Raw genomic sequence first — 18,943 nt, 5'->3', positions numbered from 1 at the left:
TTGCATAGCATAATCCTACCCAGCGATCCTCCCCTCGTCGCCCTGTGAGAGAGCGATCACCGGGTTGTATCTGGCACTTGAAAGGGTGTGTTTTATTAAGTATCTGTTTCTAGTTGTCATAAGGTCAAGGTACAACTCCGGGTCATCCTTTTACCAAGGGACACAACTATTTGAGTAGATAAACTTTCCTACAGGGGTGCACCACATTTCCCAACACGCTCGATCCCCTTTGGACGGACACACTTTCCTGGGTCATGCCCAGCCTCGAAAGAGCAACACGTCGCAGCCCTACCTAGGCACAACAGAGAGGTCAGCACGCCGGTCTAAATCCTATGGCGCAGGGATCTGGGCCCATCGCCCATTGCACACCTGCACGGTGCGAGGGCGGCCGGTGAGCAGACCTAGCAACCTCCATTTCCAAGGAAGTTGCGTTACACGGTCCAACCCGACGCGCGCCGGTCAGTTGCTGACGTCACTAAGGCTTCGGCTGATACCACGACGTCGAGTGCCATAACTGTTCCCGCGTAGTTGGTTAGTGCGTATAGGACAGTGGCCAGGCTTAGATCAAAACCAATATCTCGTTAAGCATGTTATTTAGAAGTAACCGTGGACGCCGACCAGGGCCAAGCTCACCTCTCTCCTAGGCGGTCTCAACCTGCCCTATCGCTCTGCCACAAAGATCCACCCAAAGGGCCGTCGGAACAAAGGTCCTTTCAGCCCCCAATCCGTGAATCACTCGTGGGTACTCTACGAGCCGACCCGTCTTTAGTCATCACATGTATCATGTATAAGATATATAGTATATACCCGTGATCACCCCCCGAGTGATGACGGCCTGATAGTATAGCATGGCAGACGGACAAGAATGCAGGGCCACTGATGGAATACTAGCATCCTATACTAAGCATTTAGGATTGCAGGTAAAGGTAACAACACTAGTAGCAAAGACAGGCTATGCAGCAGAATAGGATTAACCGAAAGCAGTAACATGCTACACTACTCTAATGCAAGAAGTAGAGAGAAGGAATAGGTGATATCGGGTTGATCAAAGGGGGGGGCTTGCCTGGTTGCTCTGGCAAGGAGGGGTCGTCAACAACGTATTCGGTTGGGGCACCAACAGCGGCGTCGGTCTCATAGTCTACCGGAGAGAAGAGGGGGAAGAAACAATGAATACAATGCAAACGGATGCATATCGATGCATGACATGACAAGTAATGGTGCCAGGTGTGCCCTAACGCATTAAGAGGTGATACGGCAAAGGGGGGAAACGACCGGGAAAGTATCCTCGATGTTCCGAATTTTCGGACAGATGAACCGGAGGGGGAAAGTTGTGTGTTCGCTATGCTAGGGATGTGTGGCATACGAACGGCTATGTACCTGGATTTGTCTCGTCGTTCTGAGCAACTTTCATGTACAAAGTTTTTCCATCCGAGTTACGGATTATTTTATATTAATTTTTAAAGTTTTGAATCATTTCTAAATTGTTTTAATTTGAAGATTAAATGTTAAATTGCTATGGGTACACATAAGTGTACCCACAGAAGGGCTTGTGTGGCTGACCAGTAGGCCCAGTTGACTTGGTCAACTGCCCAATCAGCAAAGACTGACTCGTGGGGCCAGCCAAAGTCAACAACCCAGTCAGCATTGACCGTTGACTGGTCAAATTGGTCAAGGTGGGGCCACATGCCATAGACAGTGGGAATATTAACAGAGCTTATTTAAACTAATTACCTTAATTAGTCAAGGTGAGGATCCCCGGGTTCGCGCGCACCCAGGAGGGGCCACAGGAGCTCATGGGGGTGGCCGGAGCGACGGCAACATCGGCGTTCGACGACAGTGGTGGCCAGAGGACGTGGGTGATGCGGGGAAACGGAGAGACACGGCCGGGCAACAGTACACGTGGGCACGCACGGCCAGGTGCGGGCTGCGCATCCAGATGCGGCCAGCGCGAGCTCGCGTGGGCGGCAACCGATGTGCGACAGGTCGCAGGGTGCGGCAGGGGAGCGCTGCGGAACGTAGCCAGGTCAAGCACGAGGCAGGGAAGGTGGGCATCTAGCGCGGCAAGCGGGTGCGGGATGCGTTTCGACGAGGCTGCGACGTCTGGAGCGGGGTGTCGTACGCTGGCCGTAGGCGGGGCCGGGCTATTCATGTGGAAGGAGAGGGCGCGGGGGTGGAAGGAGCGGGGTCGTTTTCCCCGTTGCTCCGACTCCCTCCCCTCGCTCGTGCCGCTTGCTCCTCGTCCTGTTCTCGCCGCGTCGGTCGGAGGCGGCCTCACGGGGGCTGCAGCTCCGTGCATCGGAAGGACGCGCTCCGGGCGCGAGGCTGGTGAGGCCGGCGGGAGGGGACGCAGGTGAGGCGCCGGGTCCGTATGTCGCAAGGGTGCATGTGAGCCGACGCACGGGCTCGCGACTGATCGACGGCCTCGGGGCCCTGCTCCCGTGCGCGCCGGCACTGGCCGGAACGTCGCACGCGAGGTCCGCGCGGGGGCGACGGGGGGGGGGGGGCGCAGGTGATGATGGGGGTCGGGGAGGACGGTTTGGCCCGGCAGTCAGTACAACGTGGGGGAGTTGGGGGTACGCGGTGCGTGGTCGGTGGACCTCGGTGGGCTACAGTTCGGCTGACTCAGGCTCACTGCGGTTTGGCCACTCCCGTGGGCGATCCTGTCGCACCAGGTTGGTGCGGGGGTTATCGGTGGACGGCGTAGTCTTCGGAGGCGGCATTTTGGGGGCGACATGGTCTGGGGCTTGGCCCAGCGACTGTGCGGGGGGGGTCCTTTTTCTTTTTCTTTGTTTTATTTCTGTTCCTTTTATTTATTCTTTCCTGTTTTATTTTAGTTACATTTTATTTTGGTTTTATTAAAATATACACTTAGTATCTAAATTAGTATTTCTACTTAGTCCATAGTCACTAAAAGTCTAGACCCCAAATAACTTAGTTTGACATTTTATTAATTATAAAAGGTATTTAAATAATCGTTTTTGCTATTTTTTACTTAATATATTGCACTTAGATACTTTACGGAAGTGTGGTTCCTCCACCAATATTTAGTATGGAATATTTGCCACAACCCGAACATTTTTGTTTTATTGTTTGAAAACTTCTGTTGTTTGGTTTTTACTTTAAATTTGAAATCTGAACTGGGTTTCGATCTGGCGCGAGTTTATCAACAGTAACCGAGGTGATGTGGCATCATTAGCGGAGGTTTACTGTAGCTTAATTATCTGGGCGTCACAGGTATGAACCATGGAAAAGTTGGAATACAGTAGATATTACACCAATATAAATAAAGAATGAGTTCACAACAGTACCAAAGGTGGTGATTTATTTTCTTATACTAACGGAGCTTACGAGATTTTCTGTTGGACTTTTGTGTTGTGAAGTTTTCATGTTTTGGGTAAGGATTTGATAGACTATGGAATAAGGAGTGGAAAGAGCCTAAGCTTGGGGATGCTCAAGGCATCCCAAGGTGATATTCAAGGATGTCAAAAATCCTAAGCTTGGGGATGCCCCGAGAAGGCATCCCCTCTTTCGTCTTTGTCTATCGGTAACTTTACTTGAGGCTATATTTTTATTCACCACATGATATGTGTTTTGCTTGGAGCGTCTTGTATGATTTTGAGTCTTTGCTTTTTAGTTTGCCACAATCATCCTTGGTGTACACACCTTTTGAGAGAGACACGCATGAATCATGATTTATTAGAATGCTCTATGTGCTTCACTCGTATCTTTTGAGCAAGGAAAAATTTGCTCTAGTGCTTCACTTATACCTTTTTTGAGCACGGCGGTGGTTTTTTTATAGAAATTGATGAGCTGTCGTACTTCATTTATATTATTTTGAGAGTCTCTAAATAGCATGGTAATTTGCTTTCGTTATAAAATTAGTCCTAATATGATAGGCATCCAAGAGGGATATAATAAAAACTTTCATATAAAGTGCATTGAATACTATGAGAAGTTTGATTCCTTATGATTGTTTTGATATATGAAGATGGTGATATTAGAGTCCTGCTAGTAAGTAGTTGTGAATTTGAGAAATACTTGTGTTAAAGTTTGTGAGTCCCGTAGCATGCACGTATGGTGAACCGTTATGTGATGAAGTCGGAGCATGATTTATTTTTTGATTGTCTTCCTTATGAGTGGCGGTCGGGGACGAGCGATGGTCTTTTCCTAGCAATCTATCCCCTAGGAGCATGAGCGTAGTACTTTTTTTTGATGACTAATAGATTTTTGCAATAAGTATCTGAGTTCTTTATGACTAATGTTGAGTCCATGGATTATACGCACTCTCACCTTTCCGCCATTGCTAGCCTCTCTAGTACTGCGCAACTTTCGCCGGTACCATAAACCGGCCACATATTCTTCCTCAAAACAGCCACCATACCTACCTATTATGGCATTTCCATAGCCACTCCGAGATATATTGCCATGCAATTTTCCACCGTTCCGTTTATTATGACACGCTCCATCATTTTCATATTGCTTTGCATGATTGTGTAGTTGACATCATATTTGTGGCAAATTCACCGTTCATCATTTTTTATACATCTCACTCTTGATTCATTGCACATCCCGGTACACCACCGGAGGCATTCACATAGAGTCATATTTTGTTCTAAGTACTGAGTTTGTAATTCTTGAGTTGTAAGTAAATAAAAGTGTGATGATCTTCATTATTAGAGCATTGTCCCATGTGAGGAAAGGATGATGGAGACTATGATTCCCCCACTAGTCAGGATGAGACTCCAGACGAAAAGTAAAACAAAATAAAATAAAAGAGGCCAAAAAATGAGAGAAGGCCCAAATAAAAAATGAGAGAAAAGATAGAAGGGACAATGTTACTATCCTTTTACCACACTTGTGCTTCAAAGTAGCACCATGATCTTCATGATAGAGAGTCTCCTATGATATCACTTTCATATACTAGTGGGAATTTTTCATTATAGAACTGGGCTTGTATATTCCAATGATGGGCTTCCTCAAATTTCCCTAGGTATTCGTGAGCAAGCAAGTTTGATGCACACCCACTTAGTTTTCTTTTTGAGCTTTCATACACTTATAGCTCAAGTGCATCCATTGCATGGAAATCCCTACTCACTCACATTGATATCTATTAATGGGCATCTCCATAGCCCGTTGATACGCCTAGTTGATGTGAGACTATCTTCTCCTTTTTGTCTTCTCCACAACCACCATTCTATTCCACTATGGTGCTATATCCATGGGTCACGCTCATATATTGCGTGAAGATTGAAAAAGTTTGAGAACATCAAAAGTATGAAACAATTGCTTGGCTTGTCATCGGGGTTGTGCTTGATTTAAATATTTTGTGTGGTGAAGATAGATCATAGCCACACTATATGATTTTGTAGGTATAACTTTCTTTGGCCATGTTATTTTGAGAAGACATGATTGCTTAGTTGGTATGCTTGAAGTATTATTGTTTTTATGTCAACATTAAACTTTTGTTTTGAATCTTACGGATCTGAGCATTCATGCCACAATAAAGAGAATTACATGTTTAAATAAGATAGGTACCATTCCACATCAAAAATTCTGTTTTTATCATTTACCTACTCGAGGACGAGCAGGAATTAAGCTTGGGGATGCTTGATACGTCTCCAATGTAGCTATAATTTTTGATTGTTCCATGTTATTATATTATCTGTTTTGGATGTTTTATATGCATTAATATGCTATTTTATATGATTTTTGGGACTAACCTATTAACCTAGAGCCCAATGCCAGTTTCTATTTTTTTCCTTGTTTTAGAGTTTAGCAGAAGAGGAATACCGAACAAAGTCCAACGGAATAAAGCCTTCGCGATGATTTTTCTTGGACCAGAAAACACCCAGGAGACTTGGAGTGCAAGTCAGAGGAGCCTCGAGGCGGCCACAAGGGTGGAGGGCGCTCCCTCTGACATTGTGGGCCCCTCGTAGCTCTCCTGCCCTAGATCTCCCTCCTATATATACACTTATACCCCCAAAAACTTCCGGGGGATCCATGAAACCACTTTTCCACCGCCACAACCTTCTGCACCCGTGAGATCCCATCTTGGGGCCTTTTTCGGCATCCCGTCGGAGGGGGAATCGATCATGGAGGGATTCTACATCAACACCATTGCCTCTTCAATGAAGAGTGAGTAGTTTACTTCAGACCTACGGGTCCATAGCTAGTAGCTAGATGGCTTCTTCTCTCTCTTTGATCTCAATACAAAGTTCTCCTCGATCTTCTTGGAGATTGATATGTCTCCAACGTATCTATAATTCATGAAGTATTCATGCAATTATATTATCATTCTTGGATGTTTTACAATCATTTTATTGCAACTTTATATCATTTTTTGGGACTAACCTATTGACCGAGTGCCCAGTGCCAGTTGCTGTTTTTTGCTTGTTTTTACAGGAAATCAATATCAAACGAGTCCAAACACCGCAAAACTTTTTGGAGATTTTATATGGACCAGGACACCCAGGATGGGCCAGAGAAGCACCTGGGGGTGCCCAAGGGGGGCACAACCCACCAGGGCGTGCCTGGGGACCCGGGCGCTCCTAGGTGGGCTGTGCCCACCTCGGTGGCCTCCCGCACCCCTCTTTACCCTATAAATTCCCAAATATTCCGAAAACCCTCAGGGTTAACCTAGATCAGAAGTTCCACCGCCGTAAGGCTCTATAGCCACCGAAAACCAATCTAGACCCCGTTCCGGCACTCTGCCGGAGGGGGAAATCATTACCGGTGGCGATCTTCATCATCCCGACAACCACCACGATGAGGAGGGAGTAGTCCACCCTCGGGGCTGATGGTTTGTACCAGTAGCTATGTGTTTAATCTCTCTCTCTCTCTCCCTCTCTCTATTGTTCTTGAGATGTCACGATCTTGATGTATCGCGGGCTTTGTTAATATAGTCAAGTCATATGGTGTTTTCCACTCTCTATCTTGTTGTGATGAATTGAGTTTTCCCTTTGAGATTTCGTTGTTATCGGATTGAATACTTTTATGGATTTGAGAGCACTTGATTTATGTCTTGCATATGAATACTGGTGGTGACAATGGGGTATCGTATTGATTCACTTGATATATGTTTTGGCACTCAACTCACGGATTCCTGAGGTGACATTGGGGTAATCTACGCATAGGGGTTGATGCACGTTCTTGTCTTTGTTTCTCCGGTAGAAATCTTGGGGCACTCTTTGAAGTTCTTTGTGTTGGATTGAGTATTATGAATCTGAAATTATTTGGTGTTATTTTAGTACGAACTCTTGGATAGATCGGTCAGAAAGAATAGCTTCGAGGTGGTTTCGTACCCTATAAATGATTTCTTTGTATGTTCTCCGTTAGATAGGAACTTTGGAGTGATTATTCGTTGCACGTTGAGGGACAGTTATATGATCCAATTATACTAGCATTTTTAAGGTATTGCACTAGCGAAAGTACGGACCCTAGGCATCATTTTCAAGCATTGCAATACTGTTTTTGTGCCTGTTTACTATTTGCTACCTTGCTGTTTTATTTATTCATATTATACAAATATATTTCTACCATCCATATTAAACTTTTATCACCATCTCTTCGCCGAACTAGTGCACCTATACAATTTGCCATTGTATTAGGTGTTTTGGGGACACAAGAGATTTCTTGTTTTTGGTTGCAGGGTTGTTTGCGAGAGACCATCTTCATCCTACACACATGCATTGTTCCCTCTCGGAACCACGAGCCTTCTAGTGCACCTCCCACGGATTGATAAACCTTAGGTCATCCACTTGTGGGAAAATTGCTACTGACCAACAAAACTCCGCGCTTGGAGGCCCAACACGAGTCTACAAGAATAAAGTCGCGTAGTAGATATCAAAGATCTATTCGATGTAATACTCTTTTATGACGTGTTTGCTGAGATCCGATGAATTGTGGATTTATGATGAGCTTATCTATGAATATTATTTGAATCGCCTCTGAATTCTTATATGCATGATTTGATACCTTTGCAAGTCCCTTCGAACTATTGATTTGGTTTAGCCAACTAGATTGGTTTTTCTTGCAGTGGGAGAAGTGCTTAGCTTTGGGTTGAATCTTGCGGTGTCCTTTCCCAGTGACAGTAGGGGCAGCAAGGCACGCATTATATTGTTGTCATCGAGGATAACAAGATGGGGTTTTCATCATATTGCTTGAGTTAATCCCGCTACATCATGTCATCTTGCTTAATGCGTTACTTTGTTCTTATGAACTTAATACTCTAGATGCAGGTAGGAGTCGGTCGATGTGTGCAGTAATAGTAGTAGATGAAGAATCATTTTGGTCTACTTGACACGGATGTGATGCCTATATTCATGATCATTGCCTTAGATATTGTCATAACTTTGCGCTTTTCTATCAATTGCTCGGCCGTAATTTGTTCACACACCGTAATAATTTCTATCTTGAGAGAAGCCTCTAGTGAAACCTATGGCCCCTGGGTCTATTTTACATCATATTAGTTTCCCGACAACTTGCCAATTTCTGTTGCCGTTCCCTTTCTTTGCAATCTTTTACTTTCCGTTCCATAAACTAAAAACACCAAAAATATTACTTTACTGTTTATCCATCTCTATCAGATCTCACTTTGCGAATAACTGTGAAGGGATTGACAACCCCTTTGTCGTGTTGGTTGCAAGTTGGTGTTTGTTTGTGCAGGTATTCGGTGGCTTGTTGCGTAGTCTCCTACTAGATTGATACCTTGGTTCTCAAAACTGAGGGAAATACTTACGCTACTTTGCTGCATCACCCGTTCCTCTTCAAGGGAAAAACCAACGCAAGCTCAAGAGGTAGCAATACCACTGTCCTCCTGACCATCCAACCACAATTTGGTTCACAATTGGACCTCTTTCCTTAGAGTCCTAATAATTCCCGTGCATAACATTTTTGCGAAAGCATATAGAAAAAGGTGCACAAGCGTGATAAAATTCGAGGAATCCTATTCCATGGAATGAAACGAAAAATATAAATTGTCACATAAATTGAACTCATTGGCGAGGAAGTACACGAGAAGGAAATACAAAGGATCACTAGTGCTCCCTACTTGATGAAGTACATGTTGGCAATAAACATCTTGATTATGCTAGCCTTCAACGAGGATCCCAAATCAACAAACAGTCAGTACAAAAGAAAAGATACATTTGGGATGTTATGCATTTGTCATAGTAGGTCACGTTTAATTTACTTGTTTACAAAATTGGTTGCACACCTTTTATTTTTATTTAGTTTATATTATTTCCTTTGTTTTGTGGTCTTTTTAGGTGTGTTAAAATATTCATGGACTTGGGACATCAAAAGAATTGAGCTAGGGGTCAAACCGGAGAAGTTCCAAGCAACAGATCAAGGCCCTTTGGAGAGTTTGATGATTTGACATTTATTAAAGTGTCCAAAATGAAGATCCAAGGCCACACACGCAGCAGGCTTTTCTCTATCAATCGAACGAGCCCATGAACGTCAAAATCGGAGTTCGTATGAAGAAATGGCGACCAAAATACGAAGCAGCTCCCAAAGTCGAGAAGGAAAGAGGCCTTTCATGCGATGGAGCCACTCATTTGAGCGGTCGTTTGAGCTCCATATAGCCACGAAAATTGGCCAGAACTTTCCAAATTTTACTCCGATTTCGTCCCCGTTTTTTCCTATGACATCCTTGACGACCAATGAATGTTTGGGACATGGATTTGGCTCCCCTTGAGCCCTTGTATTAAAGGGGGAGGCTAGATCAACACAAGACACACGAGGAGCACTCCTATCTGAAGGCCTCCAACCCTAGAGACCGGCTCATCTCATCTTAATCCTCCACGAGTTTCATCTACAGCCACCACACCTCCATTGCAGCACCTCCACCATAAAGAGAAGGTCCAAGACAAGGATGAAGGAAGCAAGGAGGCGCCTCCATGCCGGTGCTAGCAGGAGGGCCGACGCCCTCTTCAACATAGGTGCCATGCCTCTCCCCATCTCCATCTCCAACATCGTGTTGGATTGTAACTTGTCCCTCATTGATGACCCACAAGTATAGGGATCAATCATAGTCCTTTTGATAAGTAAGAGTGTCGAACCCAACTAGGAGCAAAAGGAAATGACACGCGGTTTTCAGGAAGGTATTTTCTGCAAGCACTGAAATTATCGGTAACGAGTAGTTTGATAGCAAGATAATTTGTAAAAAGTGACAAGTAGCAATAGTAACTAAGGTGCAACAAGGCAGCCCAATCCTTTTTGTTGCAAAGGATAGGTTGGAATAGTCTCTTATAATAAGCAAAGCGTTCTTGAGGACACATGAGAATTTCATCTAGTCACTTTCATCATGTTTGTTTGATTCGCAGTCGCTACTTTGATAATTTGATATGTGGGTGGACCGGTGCTTGGGTGTTGTTCTCGCTTGAACAAGCCTCCCACTTATGAATAACCCCTCTCGCAAGCATCCTCAACTACGAAAGAAGAATTAAGATAAATCTAACCATAGCATTAAACATATGAATCCAAATCAGCTCCTTATGGAATAGCGTATAAAAAAGGTATCAAAAATAACATCTTGGGCTTCTTAACGTCTCGGGCTTGTTAACCCTAGGCGACTCTGTCTTCCGGGTTATAACTGTCTGCCGGGTTATGACTGTCTGTCGGGTTATGATTTGACTTAACACCTGCCGGGTTATCATCTGACATAACACCTGCCGGTTTATCATCTGACTTAACACCTGCCGGGTTATCATCTGACTTAACACCTGTCGGGTTATCATCTGACTTATCACCTGCCGAGTTATCATCCGACTTAACACCTGCTGGGTTATCATCTGACTTAACACCTGCCAGGTTATCATCTGACTTAACACCTACCGGATTATCATCTGACTTAACACCTATCGGGTTATCATCTGACTTAACACCTCCCGGTTTACCAAGTCCCAGCCGGGTCATACCGCGGGGTATATCCCCGACAGGTCCATAGTTATTAGCTAGATGGCTTCTTCTCTCTCTTTGGATCTCAATACAAAGTTCTCATCGATTCTCTTGGAGATCTATTCGATGTAATTCTTTTTGCGGTGTGTTTGTTGAGATCCGATCAATTGTGGGTTTATGATCAAGATTATCTATGAACAATATTTGTTTCTTCTCCGAATTCTTTTATGCATGATTTAATATCTTTGCAAGTATCTTCGAATTATCAGTTTGGTTTGGCCTACTAGATTGATCTTTCTTGCAATGGGAGAAGTGCTTAGCTTTGGGTTCAATCTTGCGGTGTCCTTTCCTAGTGATAGCAGGGGTAGTAAGGCACGTATTGTATTGTTGCCATCGAGGATAAAGAGATGGGGTTTATATCATATTGCTTTAGTTTATCCCTCTACATCATGTCATCTTGCCTAATGTGTTACTCTGTTCTTATGAACTTAATACTCTAGATGCATGCTGGATAGCGGTCGATGTGTGGAGTAATAGTAGTAGATGCAGAATCGTTTCGGTCTACTTGTCACGGACGTGATGCCTATATACATGATCATGCCTAGATATTCTCATAACTATGTGCTTTTCTATCAATTGCTCAACAGTAATTCGTTCACCCACCGTAGAATTTGCTATCTTGAGAGATGCCACCAGTGAAACCTATGGCCCCCGGGTCTATCTTCCATCATATTATTTTCCTATCTATTTTCTATTTCCATAGTTGTTTATTTTGCAATCTTTATTTTCCAATCTATATAACAAAAATACCAAAAATATTTATCTTATCATCTCTATCAGATCTCACTTTCGCAAGTGACCGTGAAGGGATTGACAACCCCTCTATCGCGTTGGTTGCGAGGTTCTTGTTTCTTTGTGCAGGTACTAGGGACTTACGTGTTACCTCCTACTGGATTGATACCTTGGTTCTCAAAACTGAGGGAAATACTTACGCTACTGTGCTGCATCACCCTTTCCTCTTCAAGGGAAAACCAACGCAAGCTCAAGAGGTAGCAAGAAGGATTTGTGGCGCTGTTGCCAGGGCGGTTGCACCAAGTCAAGTCAAGATTTGATCTCCCGTCAACAAGCCATTTCTGGCGCCGTTGTTGGGGAGATCTACGCACAACTTAAGACATACCAAGTACCCATCGCAAACTCTTATCCCTCGCATTACATTATTTGACATTTGCCTCTCGTTTTCATTTCCCCCACTTCACCCTTGTCATTTTATTCGCCCTCTTTTCTGTTCGCCTTTTTTTCCATTCGCCTCTTTTTTCTTGCTTCTTGTGTGCTTGTGTCTTGGATTGTTTGTCACGATGGCTCAAGATAATACTAAAGTGTGTGACTTTTCCAATATCAACAATAATGATTTTATTAGCACCCCGATTGCTCCTCTTACCGACGCTGAATCTTGTGAAATTAATACTGCTTTGCTGAATCTTGTCATGAAAGATCCGTTTTCTGGCCTTCCTAGTGAAGATGCCGCTACCCATCTAAACAACTTTGTTGATTTGTGTGATATGCAAAAGAAGAAATATGTGGATAAGGATGTTGTTAAATTGAAGCTATTTCCGTTTTCGCTTAGAGATCGTGCTAAAACTTGGTTTTCGTCTTTGCCTAAAAATAGTATTGATTCATGGAATAAGTGCAAAGATGCTTTTTATCTCTAAGTATTTTCCTCCCGCTAAGATCATCTCTCTTAGAAACAATATTATGAATTTTAAGCAACTTGATCATGAGCATGTTGCACAAGCTTAGGAGAGGATGAAATTAATGATACGTAATTGCCCTACTCATGGATTAAACTTATGGATGATCATACAAAAATTCTATGCTGGATTGAATTTTGCTTCTAGAAATCTTTTAGATTCGGCCGCGGAAGGCACTTTTATGGAAATTATTTTAGGAGAACCTATTAAACTTCTAGATAATATTATGGTTAATTATTCTCAATGGCACACCGTAATATCTACTAGTAAAAAGGCTCATTCTATAGAAGAAATTAATGTTTTGAGTGAAAAGATGGGTGAACTTATGAGATTGTTTGCTAATAAGAGTGTTTCTTCTGATCCTAATGATATGCCTTTCTCCACTTTGATTTAGAATAATAATGAATCTATGGATGTGAATTTTGTTGCTAGGAACAATTTTGGTAACAACGCGTATAGAGGAAACTTTAATCCTAGGTTGTTTCCTAGTAATTCCTCTAATAATTATGGTAACTCATACAACAACTCTTATGGGAATTTTAATAAGATGCCCTATGGTTTTGAGACTAGTGTTAAAGAATTTATGATTTCGCAAAAGAATTTCAATGCTTTGCTTGAAGAAAAACTGCCTAAGATTGATGAGTTGGCTAGGAACGTGGATAGAATTTCTCTTGATGTTGATTCTTTGAAACTTAGATCTATTCCACCTAAGCATGATATCAATGAGTCTCTCAAAGCCTTGAGAATTTCCATTGATGTGCAAAGAAAGAACCGCTAGGATGCGTGCTAAAAAGGATGCTTTATGAAAGCGTGTTCTTCTAGTTTTCATGATAATAAGGATAAAGATCTAAAAGTGAGTGATGTGTCTCCTATTAATTCTTTGTTTTTCAATATGATTCTTGATAATGATGGGACTGGAGATGAGTCAACTTTATTTAAAAGGCGTCCCAATGATTCGGAGTTTTTAGATCTTGAGGCAAAAATTAATAAAAGTGGGATCGAAGAGGTCAAAACTTTGCATAGCCGTGAACCCACTATTTTGTATTTCAAGGAACTTAATTATGATAATTGCTCTTTGATAGATTGTATTTCCTTGTTGCAATCCGTGTTAAATTTTCCTCATGCTTATGATCAAAATAAAGCTTTTACAAAACACATCGTTGATGCTTTAATGCAGTCTTATGAAGAAAAACTTGAATGAGAAGTTTCTATCCCTAAAAAACTTTATGATGAGCGGGAACCTACTATTAAAATTAAAAGTAAAGATCATGAATGCTATTCTTTATGTGATTTGGGTGCTAGTGTTTCCACGATTCCAAAAACTTTGTGTGATGTGTTTGGTTTCCGTGAATTTGATGATTGTTCTTTAAATTTGCATCTTGGTTATTCCTCTATTAAGAAACCAATGGGAAGGATTAATGATGTTCTTATTGTTGCAAATAGGAATTATGTGCCCGTAAATTTCATTGTTCTTGATATAGATTGCAACCCTACATGTCCTATTATTCTTGGTAGACCTTTCCTTAGAACGGTTGGTGCAATTATTGATATGAAAGAAGGAAATATTAGATTCCAATTTTCGTTAAGGAAAGGCATGGAACACTTTCGTAGAAATAAAATTAAATTACCTTATGAATCTATTATGAGAGCCACTTATGGATTGCATACCAAAGATGACAATACCTAGATCTATTCTTGTTTCTATGCCTAGTTAGGGGCGTTATACGATAGCGTTTGTTGGGAGGCAACCCAAATTTATTTTTGTTTCTTGTTCCTGTTTATTAATAAATAATTCATCTAGATTCTGTTTATATGTGGTTTTATGTTTTTAATTAGTGTTTGTGCCAAGTAGAGCCTTTGGGAAGACTTGGGGGAAGTCTTTGCGATCTTGCTGTAAAAAATAGAAACTTTAGCGCTCACGAGATTTGCTGCCATTTTTCACTAGAGAGTGTGATTAGGTTTATTATATGTTAAGATGATTAATAGACAAATTCCTCATGTACACCAATTTATTTCAGAATTTTTGGGGTTACAGAAGTATTCAAAACCTATAGATTACTACAGACTGTTTTGTTTTTGACAGATTCTGTTTTTCGTGTGTTGTTTGCTTATTTTGATGAATCTATGGCAGTATCGGGGGGTATGAACCATAGCGAAGTTGGAATACAGTAGGTTTAAGACAAATCTATAATACCTAAATAGCTCATCCCCACTAACCTATTTCTCTTGACATGCAGGCAATCCACATCAGCAGGACTGCCCCGTCAGCGTTTAATTAGAGACTTACAAGTGGGCCACACCACAGCAAACAACGAACACGTCGGCTTCAGTTACTGCACACGGTGGCTTCAGTTACTGCTGGTAGGACCCCGCTTTCCACCCTGACGACGACGGAAATCCAGCCCAGCCCATCGGCCTCGATTTCCTTTATTTTTCTGCGAGTAGGACCCCGCTTTCCTCCCTGACTCCCTCCCCCGCTTTCCCCTGTCTCCACTCCGGCGCGCCGCCGTCATTGCTCTGCTCCGGGTCGTCCATGCACCGGCGGCCTCGGAAGAATCGGAGACGGCCATCCAATCGCGTCCCTGGTTCCAGTGGGATGAGAACTTGAGAAGCTCGCTGCCGCCGTCAAGGCCCGCATGAGCCGCAGCCAGAGGAGATGCGGGCATCCCCCTGCAGTCGATTAAGCATGCGTGCATGCTACTGGTCTGCCCAGGGCCGTCCTCGCATCGCCGACCTCGAACGCGCTTGATACATTGCGGCCATCTCCACACAGTGGGCTGAGCCTGTGCGCACGGCGTTACTTTGTTCCTTGTCGCCGCCATCAATGCCGCAAGCCCAACCTGAAGAAGAGCATGAGCGTCTGTTCTCCTTTTCATGATTAGCTTGAGGTGTTTATGCTTGCTGGTCTCTCCATTTGAGTTGTGATTAGCTTGATATTTGGTGTTGTGATGTGCTAATCGTAATTTTCTTGGCACTTGTTATTTGCTTCGATCGAGGTGCTTGCTACCAAGGTGAAGGTCATGTGCTCGTGTTGTGCTTCAACTCGGCGAGGAAGGTTTTGTGGTCCTGTTGTTCTTAAGATTTTTTTTCCTTAGCTCACACCAGCCCATTGCTTCAACCACTGCGCATCTGAAAGCTCCAAATGGCCCACAATGTTTATTTCTCAGTTGCCATCTACGACCACCAAATAATCATCTAAAAAACCCTTCTGTTGTAATTGATGCTTGACGCTCCACTTCCTCTCCCCACCATCTCCACAAGAAACTGATGGATTCCATTTAATGTTGGTGCTCTACCTCATCTCATTTTGTTACCATCATTCTCCAATATGGGTGAGTGTCTACCAAAGGGCGCTCATATTGCTGCCTCTGGTGAGTATCTGAGCAACTCCCTCCCCTCTCCTCGCCATTCTCTATGAGATATTGCTGATCGAATCACAAATTTCGAATTCCTCAGGTGTTCAATTATAGGTTAGTTCTTGCAGATGTGCAGAAACTGTAAGTGAAGCCGATGTTCAGGAACATTAGGTTCTGGGAGGTGAAAGGCCCACGTGTAATCTAAAGGCTCAGTTCATGATGTATTTATGTATCTCATGCCATATCCCCTTAATTGCTTGCATTCTTTCTTCTCTCTGCAGCAGCAAAATGCACGTCAGTGCTTCTTGCGTGTAGCAACCTGGGGCCTGTGCTAGCAAATTTGTACATTTATTCAGATTCGTTGGCAACAAGACTATAGAGTTTTTGTAAGTTTTAATCAGCACTTCGCCATAGTAGTTCTTCACTTCCTTCTCGGTTAATTTCTGCATTTTTTAGATGATGATTACTGATGAGATGATCTTAGCAATAGGTTTTTGGGGGGTTAATGAGGTATTCATTGTGTTCTTATTTGTGTTGTGTTTCAGACATTAGCTGAATGTGGTGGTGAAAATCAAGACACACATCGCACCCTTTCTCTCGTCTAAAATAATATACTTTCTATAATGACAAAATAAATAGGATGAGGTATAACTGTTTTCTTATCCTCTTCCTTTTACTACTACAGCTTGAATTGTATAAATCGTTTAGTACAGATTTTTTTTCTTGGTGTGCTTCATATTAGCCAGACTAGTTTGTTGCCCTGATCAAATCTTGAGAACAAATTGTCAAATTTCCTTTGTAGTGAAAAGCTAAGATTATATTTTATCCGATTGGTCATACACAAAACATGAGTCACTATCAATATGTTGCCAAGAGTTCATATTTCTTTCATCTTGGATAAATTGTCAATGTGATATTTGTGTGTCCCTTTAGTTTGATCTGATTATGCAGTGAAAAGTGTAATCAAGAACCAATTTCATAATGCTGACTCAGTCTGCTCTTTATACCTCCTGGCACCACTGGTACAGTTATTTTAACATCCTAATATATTTTCTTAACAGTCCTGCAAGCTCTCATATCTTTTTAGTTTGTTTTATGTAGTTTCATAATCAGGAATTAGTTGTTGTTTATCTTATAATAACTGCCATTCAGTATGCAGCACTGACCTGTACTGTGTGTGTGTGAGCGCTTGCACGTGTGCGTGTGCGTTTGCATGCATGTGTGTGTGTGCAGGTTAGCATTATTTCCTGTAATGCGACTGAATATACAGTTAAAGCATAGCTCATGCCTTTGATTTTATTGGTCCGGTTTTCAGCACTCGACATTTGAGCCAGGAGACAAAGGAGGTTCAACTTGAATGGAGACAACACTGACGAAAGATTAGATGCATATTGCATTGACTTTTAGATCTAGCCGTTTGGGCCGGCCACTGAGTTTAACTGATTATCGGTATTGTAATTGTTCCCTCCTTTATGTGGCATTTTCTCTTGAATTATACATTGATGAGCTGACATCATATTCGTCTATGAGCCGTGACTGAGTGCCATGTCTTCGGTTTTCCTGGAAAGACCAAATACAATCACAATTTGGGTTATGTTTTCGACAGTTTGTCTACTTATTTTCTGGTTAGCTCCCATCACGTACCATTTGTTGGATACACAATATCTATTTCTAAAGGTGATGGTTCAGTGCATCCTTTAAAGAGATACTTAGAATTTAACTCCTCATGAAAAATTCATTGGAAAGAGTAAATTGCAAACTTTAGTGATTCAATTTTCCATGGTTTATTTTTACATTAATTTATATGCATATGTTCCCGCAGCAACGCGCGGGGAATCATCTAGTTTGAATAAAGAATGAGTTCATTACAGTACCTTGAAGTGGTGGTTTGTTTTGTTATACTAACGGAGCTCATGAGATTTCCTTTTGAGTTTTGTGTTGTGAAGTTTTCAAGTTTTGGGTAAAGATTTGATGGATTTTGGAATAACGTGCGGCAAGAGCCTAAGCTTGGGGATGCCCAAGGCACCCCAAGGTAAAATTAAAGGACAATCAAAAGCCTAAGCTTGGGGATGCGCCAGAAGGCATCCCCTCTTTCATCTTCGTCCATCGGTAACTTTACTTGATGCTATATTTTTATTCACCACATGATATGTGTTTTGCTTGGAGCGTCTTGTATGATTTGATTCTTTGCTTTTTAGTTACCACAATCATCCTTGCTGTACACACCTTTTGGACACACACACATGAATCGGAATTTATTAGAATACTCTATGTGCTTCACTTATATCTTTTGAGCCAGAAAATTTTGCTCTAGTGCTTCACTTATATCGTTAAGGGCACGGTGGTGGTTTTATTTTGTAAAAATTATTGATCACTCATGCTTCACTTATATTATTTTGAGATTCTTTTAGAACAGCATGGTAATTTGCTTTGGCTATAAATTAGTCCTAATATGATAGGCATCCAAGATGGGTATAATAAAAACTTTCATAAAAAGTGAATTGAATACTATGAGAAGTTTGATACTTGATGATTGTTTTGAGATATGAAGATGGTGATATTAGAGTCATACTAGTTGAGTAGTTGTGAATTTGTGAAATACTTGTTCTAAAGTTTGTGATTCTCGTAGCATGCATGTATGGTGAACCGTTATGTGATGAAGTCGGAGCATGATTTATTTATTGATTGTCTTCCTTATGAGTGGCGGTCGGGCACAAGCGATGGTCTTTTCCTACCAATCTATCCCCCTAGGAGCATGCGCGTAGTACTTTGTTTCGATAACTAATAGATTTTTGCAATAAGTATTCGAGTTCTTTATGACTAATGTTGAGTCCATGGATTATACGCACTCTCACCCTCTCACCCTTCCACCATTACTAGCCTCTCTAGTACCGCGCAACTTTCGCCGGTACCATAAACCCACGATATACCTTCCTCAAA

The sequence above is a fragment of the Triticum urartu genome, chromosome 6 (assembly GCF_003073215.2).
Source record: "Triticum urartu cultivar G1812 chromosome 6, Tu2.1, whole genome shotgun sequence".
Classification (NCBI taxonomy): Eukaryota; Viridiplantae; Streptophyta; class Magnoliopsida; order Poales; family Poaceae; genus Triticum; species Triticum urartu.
Note: the sequence above shows the minus strand (reverse complement) of the source record.